Source organism: Corvus moneduloides, chromosome 2 (assembly GCF_009650955.1).
Source record: "Corvus moneduloides isolate bCorMon1 chromosome 2, bCorMon1.pri, whole genome shotgun sequence".
Lineage (NCBI taxonomy): Eukaryota > Metazoa > Chordata > Aves > Passeriformes > Corvidae > Corvus > Corvus moneduloides.
The window spans coordinates 66,262,872-66,287,364 of record NC_045477.1 but is presented as its reverse complement, the minus strand read 5'-3'; the positions used below and the strand labels follow the sequence as shown (position 1 = coordinate 66,287,364).

At 35.1% G+C, this 24,493-nt stretch overlaps 1 long non-coding RNA gene across 3 annotated transcripts; it reads right to left on the bottom strand.

The window, feature by feature from the left end:
• Nucleotides 1-747: 747 nt before the first annotated feature.
• Nucleotides 748-24,493, bottom strand: LOC116439850. Of its 3 annotated transcripts, none has more exons than XR_004238328.1 (3): nucleotides 23,702-24,493; nucleotides 9,226-9,364; nucleotides 748-2,589 (listed from the first exon to the last, which is right to left on the bottom strand). It is a non-coding gene; the product is annotated as an uncharacterized LOC116439850 (long non-coding RNA). The 3 variants fall into 3 exon arrangements; XR_004238327.1 differs by lacking the exon at nucleotides 748-2,589 and adding an exon at nucleotides 5,562-7,008; XR_004238326.1 differs by lacking the exon at nucleotides 748-2,589 and having other exon boundaries at nucleotides 8,506-9,364.

The following is a 24,493-nucleotide window of genomic DNA, read 5'->3' as shown; positions in this document are numbered from 1 at the left end:
GACTGCACCCTGGAGCCACACAGACAGCTGTCACATATTTAAAGCTCAGCCCGCCAAAAGTTCTTGAATAAGGACCCCAGCCTTACTAGAACTGTCATTCTTATCACTCATCCTTTTACTGCTTGAGAACAAACAATGCCCAGAGATAAGCAGAGATTTGAGTAGCTATGCTTCTCAGTCACTATTTTTATTTTTCACTAATTTTACTGCTAATGAAAAAGGCTTACTTAAAAAGAATCAAGCATTTCCAGTTAACTATTAAGACTGAAAACTAATTTATGTAAAAATTCACCTGTAATGACATGTTCTTTTAATGTTTTAATGTATACATATATATATATATGCATATGCATATGGATTCATACACAATCATAGACTCATAGAACCCTGTAGTTTGAAAATTACCTTTCAGATCATTGAGTCCAGTAAATGGTAGTAAGAATATCTGATATAATCACAAAAAAAATACATTCAGGCATAATATAATAGCATAGCTTTCCCAAATCCCTTCTATCTTTTACTCCAAAGATGACACGTCTCCTTAAAATAATTATGCATTCTTACATTTTAAAACATAAATTACTGTAAAAAGACTAGCAAAAAGTGGTCTTTATTTCAAAAATCCACTCTAAGTCAATGGGGACTGCATCTTCTAAAATCAGATAAGTGGTATGCAAATCTAGCACAATGCAGAGGACTAATTTTAAATGTAAGCACTCTGAAAGGATAAATAGAAGCAGAGGGGGGAAAAATTTACATATTACATTTATTGTCATAAATGAAAATACAAGAAATACAACAACTCTTCATGAAACTTTGCAGTCTTTAGAAGTATAGAAAACTAGATACTTTCACCAGGGAGAAGTTCATCCAGTTTTTGACAGCCTCAGATATACATTCCTTTCTTAGTCACTAATCATTTTTAGAAATAACGTGCAAGAGGAAAAAGGTTGAAATAATGATAATGAAATACAAAAAAGAGAAAATACTGCATTTTTATTTAAGGCAAATTTTAAGATTACATTTTTCAAAAAACAGATTCTGTTAGAAACTGCATCATTTCTTAGACAGCTTTATTGTATATAGTCCTACAAAATTTAGGGAAGTGTTCCAAATTTCATTGCAATAGATTTTGGTCTTCTTCTACTAATACATTATTAACACCTTTAATACTAATAAAGGGGAAAAAATAAGAAGCAATTCTATCAGGAAAATGTATTATTATTTTCAGTAATAACTGCATCTGCTCTCAATGACTAAAATCAAACTTGTCGTTATATAAAACACTATACCTAAAAATGGAAATTTGTTTCTAAGGACTATCAAGGAGGATATGAAAACTCATTAATGAGTTTAAAGACTTCTGTTAAACAAAAGCAGAGCACTTGAAAATGCTTAGAAATCAACACAACTACATACAGCCTGGAAAAATATATTAGTAAAACAGAAAGGGATTCAATTCTATAGTGCTCTTGATCACATAGTCATTTCCAGCTGCAGAATACTGATGTAAATCATTATAATTTTAATATTTCTAAGAAGGTAAGTATGTATGTATACTCAAAAACCAAACTCATTGGAATCTGTGATTTTAGATTTCTGGGACTTTCCACTATTTCTTTCTATTGTTGGAAAACTGAGTATAAAAGCACCTCCTTTATCAAATTTTCTGATAATTTTGACTTGCAAATAAAGCCCAAAATGTCAATATTTGGATGGCCCATAATAAATGGATACTTTCTGCATATTTCACTGAAAACATAGTCCCTTTTACTGCTTTTTTCAGAGCTTAAAAAAAGAAACCATTTTGGAAGCTTTGCCAATAAGCTTCCCTGAGTAATAATTCAGTGAATAATATGTTGGAATATATAAATAAGTGATAACCCATTATTTACATATATATGTTCTGAGAATATTAATTCCAGTAATGAGAGAGAGTATCTGTCTGATTTATAGGCCAGTCACTATAGTTTTATACAAAATAAGGGGATGATTAATGATTTCCTTTTCACTTAATTTCAAACTTTTTTATCTTTTTCTGTTATGATTTCTCAGAAAGTTGCATCTTATGTCCCTTCAAAAGAATACATAAAAAAGTATTACCCTAACAGAAAGATACATTCAGCTATGAAAGAAAAAGATCTCCAGGTAGCTGGAACTCAACAAGGTATAATCAAAGAAATATCTCGAGCAGAAGCTGTTTCAAACACTTGAAATGTACAGTAGAGTTTGTAACTGTGTGTCCTCCACCTGGCTGCTACTGGTTCTTTGGGTCTTTTGAGTTACTGATTTTTATCCAGCTACAAAAACTTTCCAGCAGAATCATGTTTTATTAACCATTGCTATGTCGCAGGTCTCAAATTGCTACACGCAGACCTATCGTTCCCATTTACTACAGACTAGCATACAGATAGTAACTATGTAATGAATGTTGATTTTAAAGTATGTACAAACGTTATGATTCAAAAGTTCTGTGAAGAGATCATCTAAACTCACTATGTGCCTCCCTAGCTCTGAATTTCCACAGAAGTACTTTGGTGTGACCTCCTTGGGAATCTTTCAGTTAACCAGCATGTACATCCCATGGACCTAAAAAAAGTATGGTTGCAGTGTTATTTCCAAGCCATTGGCAAGACTTTTGACTTTTTGAATTTTAAATAACTGCTGAGAGACAAACTGGTACCTCACTTCTAATTGACATGATTTCTCTGCTGTCAGAGGAGTAGCCCAGGCTGTCAAAGAGCTTTGTTTACTCCACACTGTACACCAACAGGGTAAAAGTAACCTCCCAGACTTCCCAGGAAAAAGCTTTAGAGATTATATTAAGAGATGTTAGGTTGAAGCAGATAAATTATCTTGGCTTCTTCTTTTGAAGCGGTGCTTATATGCAATAAGAAAATATTTAATGTGTTAGAGACATACCACAAGTGTAAAAATAGCTCCTATATCCTCTCAAAGTTGATATGAACTTGAAATTCTGAATTAGGAGGGATAAATGAATCCAAAATTTTCAATTTCTCTCAGCTTTTCAACTGCTGCACTATTACTGTGGATTACTTTACTACTACTGGTAATATTTTTTGTTTATTATTACAGTTTATGAGGGACAAATATGGTGGCAAAGTTTGTTCACTGTGGTTTGAGATATCTATATGGCCATTCAGAAGACATTGGATTCAGTACACAGCTTTGAGGTTAAAGAGATAGGTTATGCAAATGGATCAAAATGAGAGTCCCTGCAAGCCTGCACATAAACAAAGCAGTGATACTAGTGATTTAAAGTCAAAAAGGGACAGAAACATATTTTTTGACACTACATGCCAAATCCAAATTTTGGGTTTGGGCAAAGCCAAATTTCCAAACCCCAAATTAAGACTCCATTGTGTCTTGCCTCTAATCAGATTTCAGGGGTAGCATTTGTTTCAGGTTGGATCTATCAGTTACTCATGCAGTTACCACTTTAGACAGGCCTCCATAAAACATAGCTACTTTCCAGCCTGGATACATGGATCTATGTATCAGCTTGTAATACTCAAATCTGTAGGCCAGCAAGACTTCTAAGACTGTACACTGTAGCTAATTTCCACAGTAAATTTTGGGAAGCATAATCTAAGTGTGTTCAATATCACAAAACGTGAATGGATGAGAACAAAACAAGAGACTTATCTCTGCCACTGCAATGCAGAGAAAATACATCTGTAATTAAAATTATCTAACTATAATCTAATGTGGATGTTTGTTTGTCAGGATTAATTATAACACACAAATGTTGTTTATGGTTACAAGTACACAATTAAGGACAACACAGTATAAAATTCAAATAACATATGGCATTTGTAGAACCAGCAGTGCCACCATAAAAAACATACCAGTTGTCATATTTTATTAATCTTATGATAAACCATTGCTGCATTGTAATTAAATGAGCAAGACAGTCAGCCAACATCATTATCAGAGCTCCTGTTTTCTTTGAATCTCTTGTAACTTAGAAATCCAATTATTTATGAATATTACATTGTTTTATTGAATGTGAATTACTGTAGGGATAGCAGACTTGAGTTATTCTCCAGTAATATTATTCCAATATAGCAATGATTTATGCCAAGTATTAATTCTGTCATGTTTCATATTGTATCTATTTATGCGTAGTTCTTGGCAAGAATAACTAGCCCAATATTCCTTAGGTAATGAGCTATTAAGTTCAACAAGTGAAGTTACAGTGTCCTTCGAAACATAACATTCACATTTAGCTCTCATTCATGTCAGAGGTTAATAATTTCACAATTTAATAACTTCCATCAATCAAAGGTAATCAATATTATTTTGTTTCGTATGGTGGAACGAACATAAAATTTGGTAACATATCAGTAGCAACCAAAACGTGAAAAAAAAAAAATTCTTTTCATTATTTGAGAAGTTTTTAAGAATTAAAATACTACTGAAAATGAAATGAAAAGCTAACACATTGTGAAAAGATAACCCTAATTATTTTCATTACAAAAATAAAACCTGGAGATATAATCCAACAACAGATGAAGTATCTTAAATTAATTTTGTGTTGCAGTGCTGACCACTCTTTGGATAAATAATCATTAAAATAATGTCTAATCCTATATTACTGATTCTGCAACAACAAAAAATCAAGAACCTTAAATCTTTCAGGGTCTTGTACACATCTTGTAAGTGTTCATCTTAACATTGAGGGGTACCAGATAAAAGACATTTTGCCCCAGAATGTCTTTGGTATTACTATGTAGACAGCTAAATAAACTATCATCCTATTCTGATTTTAAAACTCAACAATAGGTCAAGTAGACACTCCAGTTACTTCACTAAGAAAAAATCATTTGACCTAAAATGGGTGAAGTGGTTCAAATGGCAAACTAACAGTTGCAAAAACAATTTCTAGTAAATTCTTGGAGATCTGAGATAAAAAAGAGACTAATTATAGGTGAAATACTGAACATATTGCATCCAAGAAGAAATTAAGCAGAATTTTAAACTTAGACGACTGTCATACATGTTTTTCTTGTTCTCAGTGAATATAAAAATATGGGCCACAATTACATTATATAAACCTCTCAATTGAGAAGTTACAATGTCCAATCTGCTTCTTAAATGCTAAGTATTTTCAAATTACTTAATTTTGTGTACCTAAATCTATTCAATTGACATAAGGAGTCAGTTCTCACAGCAGAATCCTTTCTGGAAAGGGCTCTGCAAAGGATTTATCTGAAATTGAAAGGATTGTGGGAGAAGCTCTGGCATGTGCATAAATAAACAAGAACAAAACACCTCACATAATGAATCACATGAATTTTTATCAAAACACATGATATTTTGTCTAAAACTGCATTGATATCTGGATTGCAGAGTAAACCTGACTGATTAAATACATTTTCATGTGCAGGCAGAGAACTACATATTTACAACTCTTAAATCAATAAATTAAGATGCTATGAAGGACAGAAATAATTGATATGTGGATAGATACGATCATTCAGTAGCTTATGCATGTTTTGGGTTTTTTTTTTAATCAAGACAAAGAAATATTTTAAATCTTGCTTTTCAAATTGCAGCTTTATTCCACAATAATCTATTGACTGGAGCACAGGGCATGTGACAAACAAACAAACCAACCAAAACAAAACCAAACCCACCAGAAAACAGTACATCTAAAACTGCAGGGAGAGTAGGAAATCTGAATCTACAACTACTATATCCTAATAAACTTCTATTGAAAGGGAAACAAAACTCTTCTTGCTGTGCTCTGTATCTTAAGAAGAAGGACTGTTAATCATGCGTGGAGAAAACAGCCTCCCTGGGGATTGGTATTGTCTGAAGAGTAATGGCACTAAACAGATACTTCTCACTACTGGCTAACTATTGGCTCATCATTCAGCACTCTAGTCTTCTAGTCAGTCTCAAATATATCAACTTGTTTAGGAAGCTAATAGTCCACCAAAAATGACTGGGATTTCAGTCTACAATGAACAGATCTGAAAAATAGACTTAAAAATAAGGAACCACAAAAATATTCTGCAGTGCCTAGTCCTTTCCAGAGCTGAACTCAAATTAATTTCACACAACACTTACCCTGTTTGTTTCTTTCTATTAATGGAGTATTTTAATCATACTGGAAACATGTTTGTTATAGCAATGTTTTGTAAATAATATTTTTTACTGTTTCCAAATGAGCAATTCATAAACAAAGTATATAGAGAGTAATTACATGAAACAATGAATTTTGGAACTACGAGAGAAGAGAATTTGCTTTTAATGTAATTGAACTAATTTTTGTCATGAAATTGGATTGACATATTTTGGAGTACACATCTGTAATTGCTTCTGCAAAAATAAACAAACAAACAAAAATCAAACCAAACAATCAAGCAAAAATAATTCCTAATCTGCCCAAGCAGTCTGGTGAAAGAGAGGAGACCTAACAAGTATGACTTATCTGAATGAGAGCAAGAAAAGGGATTTGAGCTCTCTGAGACCTCAGAAGGCAGTCCTGAGTTTTCTGGACTGTATACAGCTCTGGATAAATTATATTTGTGGATCATAATGAGAGATGTTTGTATGACAGAAAAATACATAATTTTAATTATATGTTGTGTAATTAATTCAAATTTCTATACAAGCAGAGTAAATATTTGGGCAGCTCCAAAAGGAATTTAAAAATTCAAATAATTTAAAAAGAATTCAGTGCTTTTTTATGATTCTGGGTCATCTTATTAAATGCCAGGCTAACATATTGCAAACCACTATCCTCTCTTTTTAATGAAAATGAAATAATGAAAAATACTTCCAAAACCTTCTGCATAGATTTTTAAAAATGTAAATTAAACTGTACACTTCAAATTGAATTAAAATAGGAGAAAGAAAGATTCTATAAATCTTCATCAGTGAACTCATGCCCAACTCTAACAGAAGACATATTTCAAGGAAAGGTTTCTTCTGTCATATCTTCTGACACCTTCATTTCTTCCAGTTTCTTCCATCACACTGCCAGAATACTATTCCCAAAAAGTGCATGAAGATCAAAAAACCTTTAGAACAACAGAAGGAACATAACAATTGCCATATCAAAAGGGGGGGGGGGGGGGGCGATGCGGGTGTTATTTTCTTATTTTTTATTTTGGTTTGGTTTTAATTTCCCTTCTTAGCCATTCTTCATCTCATCATTTACATGGCCATTTCTGTAGCATCACTGGTTTTCAGTCATAGAGGACTTTTATTTCTCAATTTCACTTGACCAAAATGATTCCATACATGATACTCTGCAGGGCACATTACCAAGTTAGACTTCTATCCAGCCAGGTAGCTTTCTATCAAGGAGGCATAATATGACATGGGAGTCTAATGAGGTTAGTCTGTGCGTCAATAATTTCTGTTGGACACTAACTTCATTGAATTTATCTGACTTTTCTGACCAGTTATTCTTTCTAGCATCTATATAATTCCAAATAAATAGGTTATTAAAGTACAAGTAAAGAAGTACTGACAGGAGAACTTAGTGGCTGTGGTGCCATTCAACTTTCAAGTGCATCTGAGACTCAGACATCATATTTCTATCTGTCCATATAATACACTTGGTTAAGAGCTAACACAGCATTTATGAATTTATGTTGTGTAAACACACAAACACAATGCACAGGCAAACCAGACTTCTACAGGGTTTGAATACACTATAGCGAGAAATACCTAAAACCGTACATAAAAAAATTCCAAAAAAACAGGCACTAGTAAATGAAATATGCCAAATATTAAAAAAAAAAAAATACTGCCAGTAGATGTGTCTTTAGGTATCTTAAGCAGCTGCAACTTGAAGGAGAAGGACACAAGGGACTGTGTTATATTTGTCATGTCACTGAATGGTAAGGCAACTGGATGGTGCCAAGTCTTACCATTGACTATAACGCAAAGCACAGATTTAGCTTTCAAAACTACATGTGATATCTGAGCACAATAGATTTTGAGTGTGTGCAGTCTGGAGCTCATTTGCAACTTGCATGACCCTACACTTACTCTGTCCTATGTTCTTACCAATTTCTGTCATTTGGCCACAGAACTATCCTTTAAAATCTGCCTTACAACCTAAACTACATTTGAAAAAGGACCTGGAGACAGCAGAGGGGAACTAGAGATTAAAGACTTTGCCTCTGTTAGTAGCAAACCCAAAGACTTTAAGTGTGAGAAACATTCAGAGAAGGGTCAAGTTCCAGATAATATCTGTACAGAAAACCAGATCCACTGATGGGCTATTTCCACACTTGGAAAATATACAAATATCTTTTGGAGTTTAGTGTACAAAATCATAACTAATAGGTATGTTTCAGCTACATTTTATTCAATAAATAAATAATAAAATGTAATACACAGCTAAAACAGAGGTAATAATTTTAAGTTCTCAAAGTAAAACTCCAGCAATTGGCGGTAATTTTCTTTATAGTTAAAATGAAGAACATGGAAGGAATAATCAATACTTCTGAAAGCAGAATCGACTTTTGAGTGCATTTTTTAATTAACTTCTTAAATCACAGTTTGCTCTTAATAACATTTTAACATCATGAAATATTTTGTTTGCAGTGTTCACAAATGTAGACTATTTTTTTAATTAGCTAAAACCTTTCATTCTCCTACTTGATGACAAATCTTCATACAGAAAACACAAATACAGTGGACTGCAAAATTCTCAGCCACAGCTTTGTAACTAATTTTTTTCCTTTCAAAGTTTTTAAGGATCATTTAAATGAAATCTAAAGGTCTAGAAGAGAATTTACTTTTTTTTCTAACAAGAGAGATATTAAAGTATGTTTTTACAGTACAGATAATTTTCAGTGAGAAGATGATGTCAAAGTTGATAAACAAGCAACAAATAAAACATGGCATATAACGATGATGCATAAATATGATAATAGCATAGAAGTAAAACTTTTTGCAAGGCTAGAGTGCTTGAGAAAATTAATCAAAGCCAGATGGCTCTGATAGTTATTTGACGTCTCTCAATGCCAAACACTACTAGTGGTGTTACTGGAAAAGTTAACTGACAACAGGTATGTTACGAAGAGAGGCACAAAAGTGATGGGCACTTATTTCTACCTGTGCTATAACAATTTGGCATTTTAGTCCCCTTAGTTACCTGTGTTAATGGTATAAGAAAAAGCTTGTACTTAAGTGTCCATAGACATGAAGATTGGCTTTAAACAGCTGTGAACTTACATAAAAGGTGAAATCCTGTTAGGGTTGCAGGTCCATGGCTATGCTGCTGGCTATAACTGTGTCCCGAGATAAAGTTAACTGAGCTGGACATGGCACGGCAGGGGAAATGGCTGGATGTGACAGATAACAGTATGAGAATCTGAAATAAATTACAGAGTACCATGAGTCATGGCATGGGGTGCAGAGGTGGTTAAGGCAGAATTATCCAAAAAATGACCAAAATTCACAGCTAATTGGAGGGATAACTTGGCATCTTCATGATGGCAGTTTCTCGCAGGCAAGCAGTGACAAGGCAACCACGTCAGCAATGACCTACAAGGCTGAGGTTACAAAAGGAATGGTCACAGAAATACCCAATTTGGATAAAGATGCAGCAAAACAGGGATCAATAGGGAAGAAGTAATTGAGGTCTTTGTAGATAGGTAGGTGGACATTGGGGCATAGAAAGGGAGGTGGCAAAAAGAGAGTTAAGATAAAGGAAAAGCAGTAATAAGGTATGTTAATGTTGAAATTGGTGCAGCCTGGGTGTACCTTCTGGGCAGTCCTGCACTTAATCACTGTAGCCTGAATCAGGACTGTAGACAAAGCCTGCTGCTCTGAGCATAACACAGAAGGTCAGCCCTGAAGGAAAGACATCTTGAAGGAGCACACCTGGAAAACCAAATCTACAGTGTCTCCACAGGAGGTCTCGTTCCTGACAGCACCCACATCTGCCCATCACCTCTAACAAGAATAAAATTTTGATACAAACATTCCCATGCAATTCAGATTTCAGGTTTTTCAGCTGCAGATGTAATTTGAAATAATAAAAAGAGATTCACTGGAAATATGATGTCAACATTTATTAATTTGGAGATGTCAAAGGAATACTTTTCTTAAATTATTTTTTTAAATTGCTAGTGTTCATGGCTTAGGATTTGTCCAACCACAATTAACAATTTGTACTTTTAATAGTACCAGAATGCTTCTTTTTTGGACTTATAAAAAGATAGAGATGTGAAGCAAGCAAAAGGCAGACAACAAAGACTGCACACACAGGATAGATTAAACTACTAGGAAAATTTTGCCTGAGATCTGAGACACTTTGTTTCCTGTACCTGAGGAAGAACTTGGATTAGTATCTTGAATTTATTGTAATTAAATGGCATTTTCTCACCTTAATATTTGGCAGTATATGCATACACATATACAACATTGCTGGGCTGCAACTCTCTTAAATGGTACCACCAACTAAGCTATAAAACATAAATACATAAAACATATACTAGCAAGAAGAGAGAAAATTCTTTTCAGAAGTATTTGTTAAATTCTTTATTCAGTTTGCTTTTTTTTTTAATGGAGCCTTTATGACCAAATGGAGAACTTTCAATATCCACTGCCTACTTTAAAAAAAATTCGGAATAAACTGCAAAAAAAAAAGTAATTTATTGAGCTAGAATCAAGTGCTACATGTTATAGAATCCCTTGCTTCAAGAAGACTAAATATGTATAACCTTCCTTTTTATCAAGTAAATTTCAACAGAGCCTAATTGTGCAGTCTGTCTACCCATCCATCTCTAAATGACATTCTCTCTGTGCAAAATGCTTTTTCCATAATTTTTTAGTAAACTAAAATATTTTCACCTCATTTACCTTAGATTTATACCTCTTGCTCCACAGAAGCAACACATGACGAACTCTGAGCAAGAAAAACATAAACTTTCAGAAGGAAGCAGCAGAAGTCTACCCCAGCAATAATAATTTCTTTTCTTGATTAGAAACAATTAAATATGGATTTAAAGAAATGAAATTTCCCATCTCACCTTCTACAGATTTATCCTCCATTTGAACACTATGAATTCCAATAAGGATTTCATTCTATAGCACTTTAGTGTATTCAATAAAAAAGTAAATTTATCAAAACATGAAATATTTAAAATTTCATACAGTACAGGATAAAGAAAAAAAAGGTTACCATGTGACCAAATTATAGGATACTAGTTATTTTAAGAGATAACCTGGTATGGTTTCAATTTTAAACGGGTAGGCAAAACACTCAGCTGTCCATTACCAGTTTCTTTTTCCAAGTGGACATGAGTCACATTCATTAAAATTGTCATATTTCAGCAACTCTGACATTCAGAGACAGTTTTCAAAAGTATCTTTGAAATAGTCGCTTCTGTTGTCAAGATGCCATGGAAGTTACAGCCTCCATGGCACTCTACAGTCAACTGTTGGAGAAATGGATGCATGCTGGAATGGTGGCAGTGACTTCACAACTCATAAGCAGGCAATGCTTCTTAATTAATTAAATAACATTAATTAATAAGATAAGACAAATGAATTCATCTCCTTGCTGAAGTGCCTTGTTCAACACTCTACCTTACATTCCTTGAAGGAAAAAAAAAAAATGTGACAAAACCCAGAAATCAATCAAAAAAGACATGGACTTAAATGTAAATAATGTTTTTTCATTTCTTTCAACATATTCCATCAAATTTTGAGTTTTGCGTTTGTATTCTTACCAAAAGAAATATCCTAGATAGTTTTATGATCCAGTTTAAAAAAAAGTCGCACCATAAACTCTTCTATAATTTGGTCAAAAGCTTATGGTTGGGCTTTCAGCTCTGAAACTCGTCCATGAAGATGCCTAACTCATATCCACTAGATCTATCTCAAATCCTGTAGAAGACACTTTCAGTTAAATCCTTTTCATAGCTGTTACTTTATATCTCTATTGTCTTTAGGTTTCCTTGTCATCAGGGTTCTTCATATTTTCAACTATATGATACCTTTATATATACTGTAGATGTAGCTAAGGAGCTAAATCTGCACAACTAATGCAGCTGCAGTACTAAGGCTTATAAAATTTCTTTTCTGTGCCTTCAGTGCTTTGCTTATCAACTGTTTTGAGATGGAAAACATGAGGCAAATACAACATATTATTACTTTCCATACAATCTAGGTTAATAAAAATGAATGCTATATTGGGATATTTTCCAAGAATTGTTTACTGCCAAATGTTAATGAATACTAATTTGAATTTAATCAGGACAGAATTTCCCATAAATTTCCAATTAAAAGGAATATATTTTTCTATTGCCAAGAGATAAGTGGTGTTCAACAAAGTTTAAAATATATCTAAAATTCAAATATGATTGATACACACTTTACTAAATACATATCAAGAGGTATAAAAGCCAGTTTATTGGAGAATGGCATACAATCTACTTAACAAAGAGATTTAATTTATGATTAAATGTTGGGTGTGTTGTGAATCAGATATCAGTGGGCAGCTATCTTTAAAGGTACAAAGATAAATATTCACTAATAAGAAAACCTATATTTAACATTGAGAAATTTATTTCAATTTTTTGTTTTGGAAGATGAGTTATTCCTTAAAAAAAATTATGAATTCCACCAATGTTAATAATCTGAAGACAAATTTCAGATAACTATTGAACCTGAAATCCACACAGAATCATAGAATGGTTTTGGTTGGAATGGATGATGAACTTGTTCTAATCCCCCTGCCAATGGGCAGGGAACATTTCATTACACCAGGTTGCTCACACTTCCAAGAATAGAGCATTCACGACAACTCCAGCCAATCTGTTCTAGCGTTTCACCACCCTCTCAGCAAAGAATTTTTTTCAAATATCTAATTAAGCCTTCCCTATTTCAGTTTGAACCCATTCCCTCCTTGTCTTCTCACTACATGCTCTTGTAAAAAGCCTCTCTCCATCTTTCTTGCAGGCTCAGTTCTAGTACTGGAAGACCACAATCAGGTCACCCTGAATTCTTGTCTTTTCCAGGCTGAACAAACTAAGTTCTCTCAGCCCTTCCTTGTAGGAGAGATGCTCCATCCCTCTAATCATCTTGGTGGCTTTCCTCTGGATTTGTTCCAATGGGTCAAAGTTTTTCCTGTACTGGGGACCACAGAGCTGGATGCAGCACTCCAGGTGGGGTGTCACCAGACAGGAGTAGAAGGCAGAATCACCTCTCTTGACTTGCCTTTGATGCAGCGCAGGGTATCTATAATTTCCTTGCCTGTAAGCGTACATTGTTGGCTCATTTCTCATCGCTCATCCAGCACCATTCCCAAGTCCTTCTCAGCAGGGCTGCTCTCCATCAGTTCACTCCCCAGCCTGTGTTGATACTGGGGACTGTCCCGACCCAGCTGCAGCACCTTGCACTCGATCTTATTGAACCTTATGATATTCCCATGGACCCACTTCTCAAGCTTGTCCTGGTTCCTCTGGATGGCATCCCCTCCTTCAGGTGTGTCTACAGCACCACTCAGCTTGGTGTCATCTGCAAATTTGGTGAGGGTGAGTCATCGATGAAGGGATTAAATAACACTGGTCCCAGTATGCACTCCTGAGGGACCCCACTTGTCACTTATGTCCATTGGGACTCTGAGCCATTGACCACTTCTTTCTGAATGCAACTTTCCAACCAATTCTTTATCCACCTAGTGGTCCACCCATCTCTCTCCAATTTAAAGAACAAGGGAAAAACCTTTACTCCTGGTTATCTGCAACGCTTAACTGCTAAATTCCTTCTGGCTCCATTTTGCACATCTGTCATTAGTCATCTTCAAGACTAATCCATTATTAAAATGGCTAGCTTGCAGCAGCCTTTCTCCGTTTGGTCACTGGGCTAGTATTAATTTTCCTGTCTTCAGTAAGTTAACAGTAGCCAAGATAGCCATGGCAATGGAGGGGATACATCCTGTCAGCTTATTGGAAGCAAAAGGATAAGCAAGAAAGAGCTGAGTCATTACTTAAGGAGTACCAAACATAATTGATGCTGGGAAGGATGAAGTGTTTACACTTTCCTGCTTCAGCTTTCATTAAGGAGGTTATGGATTAATGGACATCACACCAAGACAAAATAAGGAAAAAAGTTACTTAGATATAGGTCAGATGAAATTTCATCAAGTTGATGAACTTTTCTGCACAGGATTTAGAAAAATGGCTGAGAAAAGAGAATAAATGATCTTCCAAAATATTAGGAAAAAGCAAAAACTTTTTTTTTTTTAAAGGAGGAAAATCGCCCTGGCAAACTGGCTCCCATTGAGGAAGAATGTTAGTACAAAAAATATGGAATATCAAAAGATGTTTATTGTTGGCCAGTAAATTATTCCCTAACAAATTTCATTCAACCAGATACCTCATCTCATTGATATGTTTGAAATATTAAGGTATTTCATATAGTGTTTGGTACTATTTTCTTAAATGACCTAGAAAATTACAGTGAAGAAAAATCTGCCACAAGGTAAGAATATACATGGTTGGAAAACTGTACTTGGCTGCTGTTCATTGCACACAGTAGCACAAGAAAAAATGTTGTGCATGTTTACATATGTATTTGTCTTCACTATTGTTTAATACATTTATCATTTTATAACAGAAAATAGAGTAGACTATTCAATTTGCAGATCACTTCAGACTTGGAGTAGGCTTTGGAGACCACATTAAAATTTAAAGAGACTTGAGAAACTGAAGTTGTTTATCTTCCAAAACAACTGCAAACTGAATGCCAACAGTAATGCACTTTTAGCTTAAAAGAATATGAAAGATTACTGTTGTCTTCACTTAAAAACTACATCCTAATAGTCAAACTGCACATATGAATATTTGGGGCAAATAAGAAAAGTGCCCAAAAGTTTACCATAATGATTCTATTACCTGGTATTTTCTTCAGTCCCCTTCTTTTAGATTATCAGAAATAACAAGCCTTCTCTTTTTAGGTTTTCTAGGTAGCAGTACTTTGTACTGCTGATATAATTTCTACTGGACAGTCAATATGTGTTCTGGCCATTGCAGTATCCTAATTACTGACCTTCTTTGTTAATTATGCCTTCTTATTAGTTATATGCTGTTGCAATCAAAGTGCCAAGCTCAGGTTAAAACAAAATAACAAAAAATATTTCACTTGCAGCTACAAAGTTTCGTCTCAATTTTACATCTAAATTTAAGTTATATGTAACCTTATGGAACTGCTAAAACATAGTGGAATACATTAAAAAAAAATACAGACTTTCCATTAAAAGCATTTTCTAAAAAACCAAAAAAAATCTGTCAGTTACAATTTACTCAACTTTGAGGAGAAAGTTGAGGGTAGAAGGAGAGAAAGAGAGTTAGAGAGAGATTAAGTAGAAAGTTATCACCACCATGTAGATTTTTGCAGCATCCCGCTGGTCCTTCTTCACCCTGGTCTTCCATGGTGGGGTCCCAGAGTCATTCTTCTGGAAGTAATGCTTTTGTACAGTTCAAGTCCCAGGTTCCAGTCCACAGGGCAGAGATGCCATTCCCACAACCTGGGTTATCATGCGTATCCTTTCCCACAGTTTCCGACCATATAATTTTTTTTGTCTGGATAAGTCTTATCTCAAGTTCCCATAGTCTGCACACTATGGTGTACTAATTCCAAGTCTTCACTTTTGTTAGACATGGAATGAAGGCCTTCCTGTTTTGCCACCTGTGCTTATCTCAAGTTCCTGATGTGGTGTCTTATCTTATGGGAACTTTCTTCTTTAACAGTGTTTTGAGAAATGCAAATGCATTCTTTAAGTCCTCCCAACATTTTACCTCTAAAAAAACCTCTGGGCGAGGGATTAAAAATATAGCATAGTTTTTCAGGAAAAATCAGAGAAAACACAGTAGGAAAACAATTCTGCAAATAGAAATAATTATAATCATGTGAAACTTCAGATATATACTTATGTAAAACATTTTTTAGAGAGTCCATAACCATAAAATCAAATCTTTCTGCTTTTGTACTATGTACTTAAAACCAGGAAATTTCAAGCAATTTGTGATCTTAAATTGTTAACAGTTATTACTGTAAGCGTCATGACATTTGGATGGAAAACTATCCTTTCAAGTTGTTCAAACAATTACAATCCTCTCATCTGAATCACAAAGCATTTTTTTCAACGGAAAAAAACCCCAACGGTATACACTTTGGGACACTCAGTTCAAATGAAAGTGTGAATAAGCAGATGACAAAAAAAAAAAAAACATTCTCAAATATTTGGTTTTTCAATGTGGTCAGACACTGAATGTAAACAATCAAAAGATTATTTGTACACATAGTCATAGACAAAGCCCCGTCTTTCGTTTTCAAAAGGAAGGACAAGATAAGCAGACAAGAGCTTATTTTATTGCCTTATGCTCAGTGCTGAAGAATTTTTTTAAAGAAATAATAAATTTCTGTAAAAAATACTGTAACTTCTTACACTCTTTAATGCTTTGATTGTGATATGAGATGCGAAAGAATGAAATGCATTGTAAATAAAGATTTCATTGTCGTTAACAGTTACTTTAAAATTAAAATGGCAGGCAGAGATCTCCAAGAGCACAACTACATCCGTATTTTATTGTTAGGATTCCCAGAAAGAGCATGAAGTCAGAAGTTGTCCAAACATCTACCATTTCTTGAAAACAACAGAAAAATATCTGTAACTATGCAATATAAAATTTTAAAGTACTCTTACTCATGCGGTGACAAGGCACTTGATACAAGCAATAAATACATTGACTGAAACTAGAAAGTTTAATTATCATGGAGAAAAGGCTAGTAACTTCCTAATCTGGAAATACACAAGTTTTCAGTCTGGGAATCTGTCTACTGAGACCAGAAAATACAGGAAGGATAAGGTATTAAAAGTTTGATGCTAAACAGTAACTCAAGCCAGAGAATATATCTCTGTGAGGATAGGGGTCTTACATACCATGAGAGATGGGGAAAATAGGGAAATGCTTCTCCTGTTAGTGTGTGTATTCACAAGAATTTATAGTAGTAGGGACAGAAAGCTACATCCAAAGGGAAGTGAAACTGTGAGCCGAAGAAGAATTGAGGGGAATTCATGATCATCATGTTACTTGTTTTAATCCATAGTATTAGACATTTAAGGAGCAACAAGATTTGCCGCTTAAGTAATTGTGTGAATGAGATGGAAACAAAATTTTAGATTATTTGATTTTTTCTTGATTCAGCTTAATTACAGAATTTTGTTTATATTTTTCAATGGCAAAGAAAAAAATAGAGGTTCATTTTAAACGTTAATAGAAGTTAATCTCTCTTCTGTGCTTCAAAATATTTTACTCTAATTGTAGGTTGCAGGAAGAAAATGTTAATTTAGAAATGCATACAGTAATGCTGTTAGATGGTAAATTTTTGCTCTTCATTTTATTTCTGAAATAGCATAAACTTTAATATAAAACGATATGATTACACTTGCTACTACATATTAATCTGAGCAACTATATTATATTCATCCATGTATTCCTCAATTAACTGTCTATATACATAATGTAGTGCAGTTGAAATTAATTAATTTCTACTTATCTATTTTTCTACTTAGATGACAAAGTTTGCAATTTAGAAGGTAAACAATATTATCAGATGGGATTCTTTAAAACAACCCAATATTCACTTACTTAGACAAAACATTTTGATTTTTATGGTTAAATTTTTTAGGTATATTATGTTTTCCTAGGAAATAAAACAACAAAGTAAATCATAAGTCAGATTCATTAAAAAAAAAAATTCTTTTAAAACAACCTGTTCACAGAGGGTCATTACAAAATATCTCACAAATGTTTTCAATGGCAAAATTCGCTGAAATAGTATTATTTTTAACTTCAAAAGAACCTGTAAGCTGAAGTATAAGCATCGTAAGGTCATGTCTAGAACAGTAAACAAAATCTCCCTATGCCTGTTCTCTGCTCTGTTCAGCCTCTGGACCCAGGCCAAATGGCATGGCACAATTTACCTCCATATGGCTAAATGCTCTTATCCTCCAAAATGCTGCCTGTATTCAAAGTGCCTACTGAGTATGTTCCCTGACTTATGCTAACTTCTGAATGAGTGTGCAAGATGCTGGTATGTACAAGCCAAAACTGTTTTAAGACTGTGATGCCTTATCAGTATTGACCAGTATGCCAGTTACATTGGCTGTTTAATTTAAGTAAGTCTAATATAATTTACTACTACATGTGTAGTTGTAAAATTCTAGCAATTCCCTTTTTATAGAGCCTATTTTGCAAACCATTGGTGTCTACATTACTGTGAGTTGCCAACATATATTTGGAAGTTTTCAATTCAGATTAAAAAATAAACATTGAATAAAAGATCAGCAAGAAACCGCATATTTTTTGAACAGAACATGAAAGCAAACCAGTTCTAAGAAGATTCTGAGTCACAGAAAAATGACAGCAACTATTACTGAATCTAGCGAAGAAAAACCACCCTATTTTCTTTGCATCACCAGTATTTCCACAGAGATCTATATCATTCACAGAAATACCACTAAAAGTGTTAGTTTGAGATCAAAACAAAACAACATAGTGATTTTTATAAGATATTCTACCACTTAAAATATATAGTAACAGCATCTACGTGAATCAGCAAGAGGTACGATGACCAGCCTCCAAATGCTAAGGGCTAAGGATATTATGTGGAGTATGGCATAGGAGCAGAAAGGGGTATGCTCAAACCTGCAGTAGATGGAGTTCAGCTGTTTCTCTTGACCATAACTTAGGAGAGAATCCATGACACTTTCTTCAAATAAGGAGGATTTATAGCCAGCTTGGGAACTGTGGGTAAAAACTATGTATTTCACAAGAGAACTGACAACTGTTACAACCAGAGAAATTGTGGGAAATGATTTAGGAATTTAAGAACCTTAATATTCCTTAACTTTCCTACTTTTTGAAAATAATTGGTGTCATAATTTCATGTTGTCTAGCCTTAGTTGTGAATCTTTATCCATGACTAATCCTGTAGCATTTACATTTCTTAAGTGAAATTCTCTGACCATTTAAAAACTGCTTGAGGGTGTGTTTATACAACTGCTTGTGATCATGATGAAATGGATTAAGAAATTACTGTCCCTCAAGCTTATATAAAATAAGCAACTGCTCTTCTAGGCTCCTGCAATGCAGAATAAAATGTATCTGTTCAAGTTACCACTAGGGGTAATTCATATATCATTTTTTTATCCGGCATTACTAAGGAAGCACTCAAAAAGAACAACTGTGGAGAAGCAATTTTTTTTACCAACTGAAATAAATGCAGTTGGTCATGTCACCACACTTTCAGAAACCTGGCCTGTACTGTGCTCTCACTTTTAATTTTGAGAAATGACGCCATTTAACTTTTTAACTTACTGAAGGTAAAATCATTCTCAGAAGTTCAATCTCAGTTGAAAACTCACTACAAAATAAACATACATAAGGACTGACAAGTGAATCAGCTCTGGTTTATTTTTGTCTGGTTTTATTATTCCTTTCTTGCCATTAGAAAACAATCATAGTAAATAAGCGTAGGCATATCTATAGTATTTTAAATATGACTATGCATACTACTATGGGAGGAAAATCAGCTCAACAATTTGACTCAGAGGAATGCCAAAGCATTATGTGTATACATTATAAACAATGTAAGAGTTTAATTTCCCCCTACTACCACCTATTCCCAGTGTTTCTCAATTTACTTACCAAAACAGACTCAGAATATATCTACACATCATAGAACTTGTTCAAAAGCTTTGTACACAGCAAAAGTTTAAATAATAATTCTAAAGCATTATTTATTTGCTTGAATCACTTAGCACACTGACATTTTCTGCACAAAGCTTGATCTCTCAATGGATGTCCCATCCCATCAATTTCTCAACTTTCTTTAGCTTGTATTCTACAGTTCTGTTTCATAGCATCTTTTTAACACCCTCTAGCTTCTGAATGTATAATTAACCACCCACAAAATAAGCATCTTTATAGCTGAAGTGCATGTTCATTCATTCATGCGAGAATTCCCACACTGAAGTGAGAATTGTTGTAAAACTATTCATTCTAGTACCATCCTTACCCAAAGCACAGTGCTGTCTCTTAATTTTTTTTTTTTTTTTTTTTTTTTGGTGCTTGTTCTCATCACAATTTAGTGTCTTCTGGATTAAAAGACAGGATAAAATTCAGTAACAAAAATATGCCTTATCCTTTTAATTTGCTGAGAGGTATATCCCTTCTCTTATTAGTAACTATCATTCCCCAGCACACCCATAAGCTCATCAACCTCAGACTCATTTGCTGTATCTTTCGACTTTATGTAATACAGAGACTCACACAGACTAAGACCACTCTTAACCCTAAGGGGTTTCTTGGCATGATGGTTCCTCTGTTGCTTGTTTTATCAATCAGTAACTGCAACTGAAGTCAACTTCAGTCCTAATCCCCCAGTTCTCCCTGGAGTACCACATGTAAAGAACTTGATGTAAATCTTGTACCTAACAATAAACTGTACTCCAAACCTTTGCAACAGGAAGGAGGAAAAAAGAGGGTTAATAAAATCTGACTCGTTTAGATACCTACTTCAAGTTTCTTCTCTTTGGAAGGGCTTTTTACTACTTGAAAGATTTATTAAAAGGATATATATCCCTAGGCCATTTTTTCTACAAAACACGAGCATGAGACTTCCTTAGCGACATGATTATGTGAATTTATTTCATTTGAAGAGCATTAGAAAGGCAAAAACACAAAGGGAAAGTGTCAGGAATCTGACTCATAACAGGACCATAAAGATTAACCACTTTCATCTGTTTGCTTGACTAATATGTAAAGAAAAAAGAGCCATGAATACTTTCAAGCAAAGTCTGTAAAGTTATTCAAGATTTGAGTGGCAATGAATAATCCAGGAAAACTACATCAGGGATGAAGTTAAGAAACGCTGTTTAATAAACAAAAACACAATGTGATATACAGCGTGCAACCAACACACAGGAAAAGTTTACCTGTGATCATTATTATTTTGGCTATACTTTATGGAACACATAAGGTACAGATGGAAGGCTGCAAGACATCAAAATCTTTCCCTTTGACAACTTAAAAGACAAGTGTAATTTCATAGTTCTGTTCATATGTCTATGTCAATCCCATATGAGTAGACTAAGACATACTTGACTAGTAAGCTAATTACATTAGAGTAATTCCTATGAGTAAGGTCCCTAGAACTCCAGTAGAGAACCATTTTTTCTTCTTCTGGATGGAGAAGCAAGTCTAGGCAAATTACAGAGTTAAGTTAATCTTTTTATGTACCAGAAGTTTCAACTGAAACTCAAACACATTTTGTGTTCTTGTCATGCAATAATTTAGAATATGTTCTTAGTCTCACTGGCATATGTCAAAAGCATTCACTGGGAAACATGAAGATAAGAATCTGTGAAAACCTAACTAAACCAACCTGTTTAATTCTTTTACTTCATGCTCAGGAAACCAATTTATTAATTAACTATCAATACTGACAATGACTGATTTTTCAATGTAGCTTTTCTTGGGGGTAGCTCTTGTTTACTGTACATTGACAAAGTAATTGTGATTGTGATATGAACTACGCTAATCAAGACAATTTTCCAGATTTCATTTTATGATACTCAAGTGTTCACTCATCTTTATGTAGGAGAATCAGGCATACATGCCAAATTAATGCATCTCTTACTGCAAAAAGTATTTATGTACTAAAATATGAAAGAATCAAGTAATGCTAAGAAGTATGTCAGTGCCTATACATGGTATTTTGAAGTGATTTTTGTTATTTAAAAAAAAATTCAAGACTTTATTTCAGTTACTGACATAACTGAAATAAAAATATATGAATAACAGATAACCTGGAGTATTTTCTACCTTTTTTCCTTATAATTGCTTGATAGCTTGTACTGTGACGGGTGATAAAAAACCTAAATCACTTTCTTGGGTGATACTGTAATATATATTCATTGAGTGACCTCTGGAGTATATGTAGAAATATACTTTGTTGGAATGCACTGTCATTTATATTTATCTATTTTGGTGAAGATAGAATGTCTAACCTATCAATTGTTCACATCAAATGATCAATTTAAGTACTAATGCAGATTTTAAAATGACTAAGATTTATAACATGGCAAGGAAATGATGCAATTCTCCTCAAATCAGAGTATCTGAATTGGCCTAATCAGTTAAGAGGTATTAAACACAGAAGAGATAGCAACCTGTCTATCTATATGTTCATTGATTAAAACTATTTTATATGTAGATATCCCCATCTTTTAGAGCATGTAACTAGGCACTAAGTAGCCAGTATTCACTATAGATGATTTTATATATTTCATCATAAGAGACGCATTTCTAGACTCTCAGAAATTATTGAAGTTTCATCTGTCCTATTCTAGATGAAGATTTCTAGGCATTTCTTCCTGCAGTTCTCCTAAGCAGCACATAGTCAGATCAGTTCTCAGATAAAAACGAACTGTCTCTTTTGTTTGGTTTAGAATGGTTTGTGTCTCTTTTTTTATCACTGAATACTGAGAGCAAACTTGAGGCACCAGGGAGTTTTCAGTCCAGCTGTGGTGGTATAAATCAATCTTTAAAATGCACAGTGGCAATTTTTCTTCCTTTGAAAGTAGGACTTGGTGCCTTGAATTCTTGCACTGTTAAATCCAAGACTTTATCAGTATTAAACACAAACCCTAATATTGGTTTGTATCCAGAAGCAATACTTCACTGATAAACTAAACAAAACAGTAATATACTTCAGCCATGAAGTAAATATAACAGTAATAAAATTTTTAATTTGTGTTTGATTTCTGTGCTTCCCTGGAGGAATTTTCAAGCTATAATACTTTATGAATGAGGAGTTAAAACAGACCAGCTTGAGGGAAATAATTTCTTCAACCTCTTTTCGTGATTTCACAAAGAGTTAGAATAACAGACTTTTGAGAGCTCATGAGTACATGGGTAAAGCTGGCCAATGCAAAGATTACTGGATGAAAATACAATCTATTTCATCATTTTCTTAGGGATAAATCTTCTTCTAAAATATTACTTGGTAAAGTACAGGTGAATTGCAGGCATTCTGTGTATCATCTTATTGCCACCAACTTTTCACGCATGAGGTTTATGAGCTAGCAGGTGACGATGTGCAGTTTTGCTGCCATATCCTCTCCGACATTTCACCATAGAGCTTTTAATTCTGTAATTATGTCCCCAATGCAGTGTACTCTGTGACACCCCTCCCAAGTGGGCAGATGTTCCTAAGCAGATTTCTTATGTTATGAAAGGAACCTCCTTTGGGTTTAGCACTGTCAGACTGCACTAAGAGCAGGTATGAAAGGTAAGAAGCAGATGTGTTGTGCAATTTCTGTTTGACACACTGTTCCTCTAGCCAATGTTTTCTACTGGTACAGTAACACTGAGCCAACAGGCTAATGAATGGAGCCGGCAGAATACATCGTTAACCTGTAACCTCATCCAGGCTGCATGCAGTCTATTAAGTCTGTACTCCTATGATTCACATTTTTGTGTTTACTGCTGCTGATACATTTGTTGTTGCACTTTATTTGGCTATATTTGGTATATATACAGCTGTCTCAGAACTAAAATACCAAGGTGAGGAGACCTGCACTGGAGACAGCACGAGGCTGTGAGGGGCAGTTAGTGACCTGCCGACTTACTTGCACGAGGAAGCCTGAAGCATCTTTTTCCCTCTGTCTCTTCACACTGACGGCCCCAGAGCACATCTGCGTCACATGCAAGGGAGGGGGCGGCTTGGTGAGAGGCGCCGAGATAGACGGAAAATTGTATACTGAGGACCTTGACAACCTCACGGGCGGGATTTTTTTTTTTTTTTTTTTCCCCTCCTACGTACAGTGCATATAAAGGAGCTCCGTTCTCTTTCTGTGCCAGCTCTCGGGCATTGCCATCTCAGATAACGGAAGGCATGGGACTCCCCAGAGAAACGGGATGGGAAGGCGGGACGTGGAGAGAGGCTTCCAGGTGACTTTTTCCTCTCTGTCTGCACTCGGTCACGGAGCTGTAAGAGACTGAGGAAGTGCCACCTGCCTCCCGCTGTGGCTGCCGCCGCCGCCGCCGCTCCTCTCCGGGCTGTAGCTCGCTCCCCCGTTAATCAGACTAGCGCGTCGTCGCAGCCTCCCCCGCCCGCTCTTCCCTCGCAAGTGTCCGTCTCCCCTGAGAGGTGTCTCTCATTTCTGCCTCTCTCTCCTCCCCTTTCCACTGATCACCGTGCGGTTCTCGTCAGCTCTGGGCATCTCTCTCTCTCTCTTTCTCCCTTTCCTGCTGGGTGTCTCTACCTCCTCTTGGCTCTGTGCATCGCTCCATCCATCCTCCCTCTCTCTCCGCACTGGTGTGTGCGCGAATCTCTCTCCGCCCGGCAGCTGCCACCCCTCGCCCTACAAGCCCAGCGCCGCCCGGAGGAGCCGCCGCCGCCGCTGCCGGAGCGGGGCCGC